This window comes from Ranitomeya imitator, chromosome 6 (genome assembly GCF_032444005.1).
Source record: "Ranitomeya imitator isolate aRanImi1 chromosome 6, aRanImi1.pri, whole genome shotgun sequence".
Taxonomy (NCBI): domain Eukaryota; kingdom Metazoa; phylum Chordata; class Amphibia; order Anura; family Dendrobatidae; genus Ranitomeya; species Ranitomeya imitator.
The window spans coordinates 470,570,990-470,584,533 of NC_091287.1; positions in this window are offsets into that span (position 1 = coordinate 470,570,990).

Sequence of the window (13,544 nt, forward strand, 5' to 3'; positions counted from 1 at the left end):
TATGAAACTTTACATGGAGGAAGATGAACTCAACTAAAATATATATGAACGTTTATATAATGTCATATACCATAAATATTTGTAGAATTTTATTATATCATTATTTTATATTAGTACAACACAAACCACATGTACATGACATTTTATATTTACTTGGGTCAAGTTTTCCAAAAGGAATATCATGGAAGAAATTTCAACTAGTTCAAGTTCTATTAAAACAGGGATTTTTGTGAGATAGTTACCAATTATTAAGACTTCTATCCCTATGGTTCTCGAGGTTCACATACATCGTCAAACCTGGATGGTTAGATTTCAAGGTATGGGTGAGATTTATAGTACATTTCCCAAATTGTGAGAATTCTGAGACATAATCCTTCATTTCTTTTACTATTTGGGCAATATGTATTTGGCATTAAAGGTATATGAATCGAGAAATGCAGACAATCATTACTGATATCTGATCTATTGTCTTTTAATACTGAACTAGAGTAATAAATTTAATTGAATATGCCATGAATGTCCGGTGAAAGCAGGTACATATGTATTGCAAGTTAATTTCCCTCATTATATGTACAGTTGTGTGGAAACGTGTTTGCCCCCTTCCTGATTACCTATTCTTTTGTATGTTTGTCACACTTAAATGTTTCAGATCACATAAATACATTTAATTACAAAGATAACAGAAATAAAATAAAATTAAGGAAAATCCAAACCTACAGGGCCCTGTGTGAAAGTGATTTCCCCCTAAACCTAATAACTGGTTGGGCCACCCTTAGCAGAAACAACTGCAATCAAGCGTTTGCAATAACTGGCAATGAGTCTTTTACAATGATCTGGAGAAGTTTTGGCCCACTCCTCTTTCCAGAATTGTTGTAATTCAGCCACATCAGAGGGTTTTAGACCATGAATTGCTTTATTAAGGTCCTGTCACAGCATCTCAATCAGATTAAGTTTGACTTTGACTAGGCCACTCCAAAGTCTTAATTTTGTTTTTCTTAAGCCATTCAGAGGTGGACTCGCTGATCTGTTTTGGATAAATGTCCTGCTGCATAACCCAAGTGCGCTTCAGGTTGAGGTCACGAACAGATAGCCGGACATTCTCCTTCAGGATTTTTTGGTAGACAGCAGAATTCATGGTTCCATTAACCACAGTAAGTCTTCCAAGTCCTGAAGCAGCAAAACAGCCCCAGACCATCACACTACCACCACCATATTTTACTGTTGGACACACACCTTCTAAAAAGTTCAACTTTTGTCTCATCCAGTCCATAGAGTATTCTCCCAAAAGTCTTCGGGGTCATCAAGATGTTTTCTGGCAAAACAAAGCCTTTATGTTCTTATTGCTCAGCTGTGGCTTTCGTCTTGGAACTCTGCCATGCAGGCCATTTTTTGCAAAGTTTATTTCTTATGGTGGAGTCATGAACACTGACCTTAACTGAGTAAAATGAGCCCTGCAGTTCTTTGGATGTTACATAGTAACATAGTAACATAGTTAGTAAGGCCGAAAAAAGACATTTGTCCATCCAGTTCAGCCTATATTCCATCATAATAAATCCCCAGATCTACGTCCTTCTACAGAACCTAATTGTATGATACAATATTGTTCTGCTCCAGGAAGACATCCAGGCCTCTCTTGAACCCCTCGACTGAGTTCGCCATCACCACCTCCTCAGGCAAGCAATTCCAGATTCTCACTGCCCTAACAGTAAAGAATCCTCTTCTATGTTGGTGGAAAAACCTTCTCTCCTCCAGACGCAAAGAATGCCCCCTTGTGCCCGTCACCTTCCTTGGTATAAACAGATCCTCAGCGAGATATTTGTATTGTCCCCTTATATACTTATACATGGTTATTAGATCGCCCCTCAGTCGTCTTTTTTCTAGACTAAATAATCCTAATTTCGCTAATCTATCTGGGTATTGTAGTTCTCCCATCCCCTTCATTAATTTTGCTGCCCTCCTTTGTACTCTCTCTAGTTCCATTATATCCTTCCTGAGCACCGGTGCCCAAAACTGGACACAGTACTCCATGTGCGGTCTAACTAGGGATTTGTAGAGAGGCAGTATAATGCTCTCATCATGTGTATCCAGACCTCTTTTAATGCACCCCATGATCCTGTTTGCCTTGGCAGCTGCTGCCTGGCACTGGCTGCTCCAGGTAAGTTTATCATTAACTAGGATCCCCAAGTCCTTCTCCCTGTCAGATTTACCCAGTGGTTTCCCATTCAGTGTGTAATGGTGACATTGATTCCTTCTTCCCATGTGTATAACCTTAAATTTATCATTGTTAAACCTCATCTGCCACCTTTCAGCCCAAGTTTCCAACTTATCCAGATCCATCTGTAGCAGAATACTATCTTCTCTTGTATTAACTGCTTTACATAGTTTTGTATCATCTGCAAATATCGATATTTTACTGTGTAAACCTTCTACCAGATCATTAATGAATATGTTGAAGAGAACAGGTCCCAATACTGACCCCTGCAGTACCCCACTGGTCACAGCGACCCAGTTAGAGACTATACCATTTATAACCACCCTCTGCTTTCTATCACTAAGCCAGTTACTAACCCATTTACACACAATTTCCCCCAGACCAAGCATTCTCATTTTGTGTACCAACCTCTTGTGCGGCACGGTATCAAACGCTTTGGAAAAATCGAGATATACCACGTCCAATGACTCACCGTGGTCCAGCCTATAGCTTACCTCTTCATAAAAACTGATTAGATTGGTTTGACAGGAGCGATTTCTCATAAACCCATGCTGATATGGAGTTAAACAGTTATTCTCATTGAGATAATCCAGAATAACATCCCTCAGAAACCCTTCAAATATTTTACCAACAATAGAGGTTAGACTTACTGGCCTATAATTTCCAGGTTCACTTTTAGAGCCCTTTTTGAATATTGGCACCACATTTGCTATGCGCCAATCCTGCGGAACAGACCCTGTCGCTATAGAGTCCCTAAAAATAAGAAATAATGGTTTATCTATTACATTACTTAGTTCTCTTAGTACTCGTGGGTGTATGCCATCCGGACCCGGAGATTTATCTATTTTAATCTTATTTAGCCGGTTTCGCACCTATTCTTGGGTTAGATTGGTGACCCTTAATATAGGGTTTTCATTGTTTCTTGGGATTTCACCTAGCATTTCATTTTCCACCGTGAATACCGTGGAGAAGAAGGTGTTTAATATGTTAGCTTTTTCCTCGTAATCTACAACCATTCTTTCCTCACTATTTTTTAAGGGGCCTACATTTTCAGTTTTTATTCTTTTACTATTGATATAGTTGAAGAACAGTTTGGGATTAGTTTTACTCTCCTTAGCAATGTGCTTCTCTGTTTCCTTTTTGGCAGCTTTAATTAGTTTTTTAGATAAAGTATTTTTCTCCCTATAGTTTTTTAGAGCTTCAATGGTGCCATCCTGCTTTAGTAGTGCAAATGCTTCCTTTTTACTGTTAATTGCCTGTCTTACTTCTTTGTTTAGCCACATTGGGTTTTTCCTATTTCTAGTCCTTTTATTCCCACAAGGTATAAACCGCTTACACTGCCTATTTAGGATGTTCTTAAACATTTCCCATTTATTATCTGTATTCTTATTTCTGAGGATATTGTCCCAGTCTACCAGATTAAGGGCATCTCTAAGCTGGTCAAACTTTGCCTTCCTAAAGTTCAGTGTTTTTGTGACTCCCTGACAAGTCCCCCTAGTGAAAGACAGGTGAAACTGTACAATATTGTGGTTGCTATTTCCTAGATGCCCGACCACCTGCAGATTTGTTATTCTGTCAGGTCTATTAGATAGTATTAGGTCTAAAAGTGCTGCTCCTCTGGTTGGATTCTGCACCAATTGTGAAAGATAATTTTTCTTGGTTATTAGCGGAAACCTGTTGCCTTTATGGGTTTCACAGGTTTCTGTTTCCCAGTTAATATCCGGGTAGTTAAAGTCCCCCATAACCAGGACCTCATTATGGGTTGCAGCTTCATCTATCTGCTTTAGAAGTAGACTTTCCATGGTTTCTGTTATATTTGGGGGTTTGTAACAGACCCCAATGAGAATTTTGTTACCATTTTTCCCTCCATGAATTTCGACCCATATGGACTCGACATCCTCATTTCCTTCGCTAATATCCTCCCTTAAAGTGGACTTTAGACAAGACTTTACATAGAGACAAACCCCTCCTCCTCTCCGATTTTTACGATCCTTTCTAAACAGACTGTAACCCTGTAAGTTAACTGCCCAGTCATAGCTTTCATCTAACCATGTCTCGGTTATTCCCACTATGTCAAAGTTACCTGTAGATATTTCTGCTTCTAGTTCTTCCATCTTGTTTGTCAGGCTTCTGGCGTTTGCGAGCATGCAGTTTAGAGGATTTTGTTTTGTTCCAATCTCCTCGCTGTGGATTGTTTTAGAAATGTTCTTACCTCCCTTCTGAGTATGTTTTCCTGGATCTTCTTTGTTCAAGTCTAATGTTTTTCTTCCCGTCCCCTCTTCTTCTAGTTTAACGCCCTCCTGATGAGTGTAGCGAGTCTTCTTGCGAATGTGTGTTTCCCAGGTTTGTTGAGGTGTAGTCCGTCTCTGGCGAGGAGTCCATCGTACAAGTAATTCACACCGTGGTCCAGGAATCCGAATCCTTGTTGTCTGCACCATCGTCTTAGCCAGTTGTTTGCATCAAGGATCCTGTTCCATCTCCTGGTGCCATGCCCGTCTACTGGAAGGATAGAAGAAAAAACTACCTGTGCATCCAGTTCCTTTACTTTCTTCCCCAACTCTTCAAAGTCTTTGCAGATTGTCGGTAGGTCCTTCCTTGCCGTGTCATTGGTGCCAACATGTATCAGAAGAAATGGGTGGACGTCCTTGGAGTTGAAGAGCTTTGGTATCCTATCGGTCACATCCTTGATCATCGCACCTGGAAGGCAGCATACTTCTCTTGCAGTTATGTCCGGTCTGCAGATGGCTGCTTCTGTGCCTCTCAGTAGTGAGTCTCCCACCACCACCACTCTTCGTTGCTTCTTGGCTGTACTTTTTGCTGTCACTTGTTGCTGTGTGCCCTTTTCTTTTTTGCTTGCTGGTATTGCTTCATCCTTAGGTGTGCCATCTTCATCCTCTACAAAGATTTGATATCGGTTCTTCAGTTGTGTGGTTGGTGATTTCTCCATGGTCTTCTTGCTTCTTTTGGTCACATGCTTCCACTCATCTGCTTTTGGAGGTTCTCTGACACTTTTTTCACCTTCTGTGACCAGTAGAGATGCTTCTGTTCTGTCTAGAAAGTCTTCATTCTCTTTGATGAGTTTCAAAGTTGCTATTCTTTCTTCCAGACCCCGCACCTTTTCTTCTAAAAGGGCCACTAGTCTACACTTCTGACAGGTGAAATTTAATTCTTCTTCTGGTCGATCTGTGAACATGTAGCACATGCTGCAGCTCACCATGTAGGTTAGCATACATATTAGTCCATATATAATATATACAAGAACACATTCAAAATTCATGAGCACATAAGGACCCCTCACATAACAATAAGAGAGATCACATGAATGTATAGTTCGAAAAACATGAAAATTTTTATTGAAACACATACAATATAAAAATCCTCAACCAAATAAATAGGTCATAAAGTTAAAAATACCTCCGATCTATAGAAACAGCAAGTCTCATGAAATGATATAGACAAATACCTAAAACATTGCTTATAAATGGCCTGCCTAAATGGTAATTGGCCTAAGTAATAGCATGATGATTGTGGTAAGTACAAAACCTACGTTCAGGAAGAATTACTAAAAATATGTATATGTGAAAAAGCACACTGTTGCTACCAAAGTACCCAAAAAAGGAGTGTATAAACACTAATATATAATATCTATATAAGTACTAAGATAGTATAATAATAACTGTGCAAGATGGCGCTGCAAATGTGCCAATAAGTCGCCATTGGAGCTGCATATTTGTACAAAACATACTAACTATATGCATAGGGGAGGAGAAAAGTAACTATTTAATAATCAAGCAATTTCGCTGGATGGTGACAATAGCATAGGCAAACCCTATAAATGTGCTGCGATGCAAAAAATGCTACCGCCGCTGCAAAAGAGCGGAGTATATATATCAGGTAAAACCTATGCTGAATAACCCCGATATCTACTCATACAAATTGTGTAGTGTCAAACCCATATTATGACTACAAACACTCCCCTTAAGTGCCCCAACGGCCACCAAAATAAATCCCAAGCAGGAGATAGAATTATAATTACCACATGAATCAGAGCACAGGACAAGCTGACTGCCCGACGCGCGTTTCGATAGACGCCCCCGGAAGAAGATATTCTATCGAAACGCACGTCGGGCAGTCAGCTTGTCCTGTGCTCTGATTCATGTGGTAATTATAATTCTATCTCCTGCTTGGGATTTATTTTGGTGGCCGTTGGGGCACTTAAGGGGAGTGTTTGTAGTCATAATATGGGTTTGACACTACACAATTTGTATGAGTAGATATCGGGGTTATTCAGCATAGGTTTTACCTGATATATATACTCCGCTCTTTTGCAGCGGCGGTAGCATTTTTTGCATCGCAGCACATTTATAGGGTTTGCCTATGCTATTGTCACCATCCAGCGAAATTGCTTGATTATTAAATAGTTACTTTTCTCCTCCCATATGCATATAGTTAGTATGTTTTGTACAAATATGCAGCTCCAATGGCGACTTATTGGCACATTTGCAGCGCCATCTTGCACAGTTATTATTATACTATCTTAGTACTTATATAGATATTATATATTAGTGTTTATACACTCCTTTTTTGGGTACTTTGGTAGCAACAGTGTGCTTTTTCACATATACATATTTTTAGTAATTCTTCCTGAACGTAGGTTTTGTACTTACCACAATCATCATGCTATTACTTAGGCCAATTACCATTTAGGCAGGCCATTTATAAGCAATGTTTTAGGTATTTGTCTATATCATTTCATGAGACTTGCTGTTTCTATAGATCGGAGGTATTTTTAACTTTATGACCTATTTATTTGGTTGAGGATTTTTATATTGTATGTGTTTCAATAAAAATTTTCATGTTTTTCGAACTATACATTCATGTGATCTCTCTTATTGTTATGTGAGGGGTCCTTATGTGCTCACCATGTAGGTTGTCACATCTGCCATGTTGCTCCTAGATCCTGCTGACTTGCTGTGTGTTTTCCTTCTTGTGTAATCTACTCAGCCAAGCTCTCTTGCAATAATGTCCTACAGGCAAAAATTCGCGCGCCGTAAGGTCCCGGCTGTACCCAACGATCTTCTAGCTTAGGGAGACTCTTCGCTTTTCCCAGAAGGCACCTGGAATATGCAAATTAGCCTCCTCAAGCTTGAATCCCTGGTTTGGTGATTCTTTCCAAGCAGCTGGTCCCGGCTGTACCCAACGATCTTCTAGCTTAGGGAGACTCTTCGCTTTTCCCAGAAGGCACCTGGAATATGCAAATTAGCCTCCTCAAGCTTGAATCCCTGGTTTGGTGATTCTTTCCAAGCAGCTGGTTGCTGTGGGGTCTTTCGTGACCTCTTCGATGAGTCGTTGCTGTGCTCTTGGGGTAATTATGGATGGACGACCACTCCTCGCAAGGTTCACCACTGTTCCATTTTTTTCACCATTTGTGGGTAATGGCTCTCCCACTGGTTCACTGGAGTCCCAAAGCTTGGGAAATGGCTTTATAACCTTTTCCAGACTGATGGATCTCAAAAACTTTGTTTCTCATTTGTTCCAGAATTTCTTTCTTTTGGTCTATTTCACTTTGTCAGGCAGATCCTATTTTAGTGATTTCTTGATTGAGAACAGGTATGGCAGTAATCAGGCCTGCATGTGGCTAGGGAAGTTAAACTCCACTTCCTATAGATGTGATAAACCACAATTAATCTATGTTTTAAGGGGGGCAATCACTTTGTCACACAGGGCTCTGTAGGTTCGGATTTCTTTTTCCTTTAATAGTAAAAAAAAACTTCATTTAGAAACTGCATTTTGTGTTTATTTGTGTTATCTTTGTCTAATATTTAAATTTGTTGATCTGAAACATTTAAGTGTTGCAAACATGCAAAAGAATAGGAAATCAGGAAGGGGGCAAACACTTTTTCACACAACCGTAGTTGAAATCCACTTCCCAAACACTGGCCTGAAGCCAATCTAAACAAGCTGGCCTTCCAAGCCTTAAAGGATTTGGTCTACAACTGCAAATCCGTAGTCACTCTATGTGACTGCGGACTGCATGCTGTGAAGATTCTCTGGCATCAGCACTGGGAACGGCGCTCATGTGACCCAAGTATGCGACATGCATCCTCCCAGACACCAGCCAACTAGACTGTTTCCGTCTTTGCTCAATACACTTGCATTGAGTGAGTCTATGCCCATCTAGTCGGATGGTGGCAGGAAGTATGCATATCGTATTCTTGTGCTCACATACCACCATTACCACCGCTGAGACCAGAGAATCCTCACAGCGCACAGTGGTTTCCGGACAATGCCTTTAATACGACCCCATATTCTATATTGTGTAGTGGCTTGAACCAATGCTGAAGCAGGAGGCAGATTTTAGACTACCTTGTTCCCTACCATATTCCCTACCTGGCCTAATTGCAGTCACAGATTACAACTAAATAAATCTTACAACTTTACTTTTTTTGCAAAAATAGAAAAGTGTAAACGTGGAACTAGTCGCATTTCCCAGTTCTCATTTTTCCTGAAAGCCCTTTGGAAAGGGAAAACCAATGTTCACTGGTAAAAGCTTTGCTCCCTAATATGCTGCAACTGTTTATTATACTCTTTGCACCACTTTGGGGAAATATTGAGGCCTATAACTCCACAAACTGCACTGTTTGTCCACATCCATATGGCCTTTTTATGGAAATAATCTTGTTGCCCATAGCAACCAGAGTTCGCGTTTCTTAACAAGAACCGGCATTGTAATTGGTTGCTATGGGCAACAAAGTCATTTTTGAGAAATGAGGCCTATAAACTATGTACTTAGACCTTGGTAAGAGATTTGAAACTGATTGTTTTCGTTTCCCATAGCAACTAATCACAGCACAGCTTTCATTTTTTCAAAGCAGTGTAGGAAATAAAATCTGCGCTGCCATTGTTGTTGCAGAAATCATCCACTGTTGAAGGGAACCAAGGGTAACATGAGTCGGAGTCGGGCTCTGTTGTTATAGGGGGCACATAACAAGGCGACAGATGACTAATCAGCAATGTGGGCCCCCGCTGACTTCTCCCTGCCAAACATTGCTCGTCTAACAGGGTGTCTAGGGAGAGTCCTGCCAATTATGTCGGGCAGGGAGAAGCCTGCGAGGGCCCATGTCAGTGGCTTCTTATCTCAGTAACCTTGTTCTTAAAGTACACTGTTTCAGAGTGAAACTTGCATATCTGTAATGATGGGGTCAGGCTCTGGATTCATGATGACCTTGGTTCGCGGCAGCATGAATCACTGGTTTGAGGTTCATCACGTTGTGATCAGTGTTTGGTCAGAGCTAGGGTTGAGTGACTTTTACTTTTTTAGGGTCGAGTCGGGTTTTGCGAAACCCGACTATCTCAAAAGTCGAGTCGAGTGAAATCGGGCAGATTATCGCGAAAAGTCGGGGATCGACCAAAACACGAAGCCCAATGCAAAGTCAATGGGAAATCTCTCTCTCTCTCTCCCCTCCGTCCCTGAACAGAAAAGCTGGTGTTACACAGATGGCGATAGGCGTGCACGCCCCTAAGACCTATGTCATCACTCTGCCCACGCTCCTTCATTGGCTGAAAAAATGGCACCAAACGCATCATACGAAACGCAACTTTGGCGCAAAGATCGCCGACCGCATGGCCGATCCCACACTAGGATCGGTTCGGGTTTCATGAAACCCGACTTTGCCAAAAGTCGGCGACTTTTGAATTTGTCCGATCCGTTTCGCTCAAGCCTAGTCAGAGCGTCAGGTTTCACCATCAGTTTCATGTTTTTCAGTGTCTGAAAAACAGACAGTACACGGATGGCATCTGAGTGCTATCCAATTTTTTTTCATGGATCCATAGACCTGCATTGGTGAATTTCGTCCATGACTTGGATCAAAATCAGACAAGTGTTTATAATTTTGGGCAGACTATTCTGTCTGCAAAAATATACGGACATATGAACAAGTACGAGTTCTATTCAAGAAAACCACAGATATAGCTCATACGAGAAAAATGGACGTCTGAGTGAGGCCATAAGCAGAGAGTATATTACACAGTCGAAGCATCTAGAAGGATTATGTCCATAGAGGTTATTGACAATAATCTGGATAACTCCTTTATTAATGTAAAGAACTACACTAGTACAAAAATAGATATGGATAGATATCTTAATATTTAAAGGCCAGTATATTCTTTTTGCATCTCTTGTGCAATTCCAGTAATAAGAAGAGGTTGTTAATCCATGAAATAATATGTAAGTATTAGGTGAAATGTTTAGGTCTTAAACAAAGGGCGTAATAAATCATTTATAGAAACTTTAGCATCTCATGGATGATGCTCCAGCAGAATATAGAGGGTCCCCTACTCCCGAAGATATTATAAAATTCAATTACAAGAATTAATGACAAAAGTCAATTGCGGTCTTCCCTTGAGAGTTCATATAGGAGACTGTGACTTTGGCAGATGACATTCTAACTTCTGGATGACTGACCCAAAAGACAGCACTATTCCCCCACCAAGGTGGAAGTATTATTAAAATCTAAGCGGAACAGAAAGCAATATTTACATGATGGCAACATATGATCCATTAGTTGGAATAATTCAAAATATTAGAATTTTATGTTTTACTTTTTTATCTCTAAAAAAATTCCTTTTAATTAAAGTAAAAACAACTTTCTTGCATTGTATTACAAAGAAAACATCAGATGACAACCAAATGTAAACTTTGGAGTGGATAGTCAGTAAAATCCTTCCGGTGCAAACGTTTTAAGTATATTACAAAAAAAATGTTTGAGCTGCTGTTTTTCAGCATCTCCGACCTGTAGTTTGCCAGATATTAACGAACTACAACTACCAGCAAACCCAGACAGGCATAGGGAGATTTGTAACCGCAGGAGAGCCACATGTTGAGGACTTCTGCGGTTGAACCAGCTGCATTTTATGAGTTTCTTATTAATTTCAGTAACTTTCCATTTTGTTCAATGGATTTTCCCTGATTGTTAAAAATCATCTCTAAAGTAGGGAAGGTATGAAAAAAAAAAGAAATAAAAAATTATTATTTTCCCCTTAAAGTTCTGCAGCTCCAGCATTACGTCTTTGGTGGTTACTACCGATTCTGCAGTGATGTCGTCCCATCTACAAGTCACTTTATCACTGCAGTCCATGGCGGGATCCAGGTACGGACTGGGGCTGAAATTCAGCCCTGGCATTTGAAATCACACAGGCCCATGCTGTGTCGTCCCCAAGCACCAGATAGGATATATTAATAATATGTCCCCGCATGGAGGAAAGGAAGATTTACCAATATTTCTACTGATACCTCCGTCACAACTCTTAACAGTATGGGTGTTTTGAGACCACCGATTCTGTTAATGTAGCAGACAAGGTGGCCCACAATCAGACAGGCCCTTCTGGCATTTGCCAGAATTGCCAGATGGCCAGTCCGGCCCTGCCAGGATCTTTGCATAAATGATATGTATCTGCTTAGGCCAGTACCGGTGAATGAAAGGTGAGACTTGTTCACCTCAATCAGCCGAGGATTTAATGGGAAAATAATTGTTGTCCCCATATTTTAAAAATTCCCCACTCTAGGGACGATTTATGTGTTTGAGTCCCTGAAAAATCCCTATTTTTTTCATTTATAAAATGTTATCGCTGAGTTATGGAATGCTGTTCTGAAACCATGAATATTATGGCAATGATCAGCTTCACCTTATGCCGAAGGTCTGTAGCGAACACTGCCTCCTGAATAATGCCAGGCTACGTACGACCCAGTCATGGTGAACATGGCGGTGTTCGGTACAAATGGACTTATATTTATTATATAAAGAATAATCACATTTAAGCATTTACAATTAGGGTGGATTTCTAGGTTATTTTATAAGAATCCACAATTAACATTAGTTTCACATATAATATACAACTATAATGTAAAAGAAGGGAAAGATATAATGTTTATATTAATTACTGTGCACATAGAACTTTCTACATTCATAATCATAGACCTCCCCAGTTCCTTAGTCTGTTTCTACCGGGTATATCAAAGGTTATTCCTTAAGTACTGCTAGTGAGGGTCGTTTTGGTAAAATGCCATTAGGATCGTGAGATACCATCCAAAATGTATTCTACTCCTAAGTTTCCATTGCAGTTACTTTACATTCAACGCGGGGTTTGGCATATTGACATTTCGAAGAGATCATACACCAGTTGTAGAACCTGGCGTACAAGACAGAGGTAGGATAGAGGTAGAAAACTCGAAAATGCAGTTCATAGTACGGAATGTTTCTTGGTTCTGATGTCTGAGAAAATGTTATTTTTTGCAAGGGGTAAGGACAATAAAAATGTGGTGAGTTAGAGGGTCTGCACATAATTCTGATTTCGGACTCATATCCATGCTACAGCCATACGTACAGTCTGTATTAGATAGCTATAAGATGAATTTTCCTCTAGAAGCAATTCTAATAGGTCAGAATAATTCCAGAATATGACATCAGAATATTTTAACAGTTCACCCCTTTTTTCGGCTATGGGTGTAGTAAGTGGCAGACACCGAAAGAAGAGGGCCCCTGTGCAAGAACAGTTTACTGGACCCTCTGTGCCTGTGATAGACTCTTTTTGCTGAATTAAAAGATGGCAGTGCCCCCCTTACCTCCTGCGCCCCTGTGCGGCTGCACATATTGCAGCAATGGCTGAAGTACACTATCTGCAAAATTGGAACTATTGGCAAGTAGGGGATGACTGTATATTAACAGATATTGCAATATGAATCTGTAAGAAATAACTTCCATGTGTCTGTACGCAGTGCACAGTTGGAATGTAATGTCCTATAGATGTCTACAGGGGTCATGTTCTGGATCCAGTGAACAATGATCCATCAAATACTCAGATATAGGAATGTATTCTACAAAGATTGTAATTAGGCTGATTTCACAATTGTTTTGTGTGTTTTTGGAGTACGTTATATGGATCCATAATGCTGAAGCCATATAAATCCGAGTGTATCTTTGATTTAATACAGAAGCATACACAGATTTTTACTTATGGATTTATATATAACCCAAGAGACAAAAAGATGTATCTACCCAAATTCCCAAAAACCATTGCTTCTAGGTAAAAATATGATGTAGTACCTAGGACGTAGAACACTGCCATACAGGTTCATATAGAAATATGTGGGCCCTCATTCATCATTTGCAATTTTGTTTTTTCAATTGCCTTTTTTTAAAAATTTTGCGGTATTTGTTATTTTAGTGTTTTTTTTTTTGCCAAATTTTTCAAAATGGTGCAAGTGCTTTATGAATTTTGTGCTGGAGTACATTTGTGTGAAAAAAATTGTGAGTTTTCCAAAAAATCTCAGTTG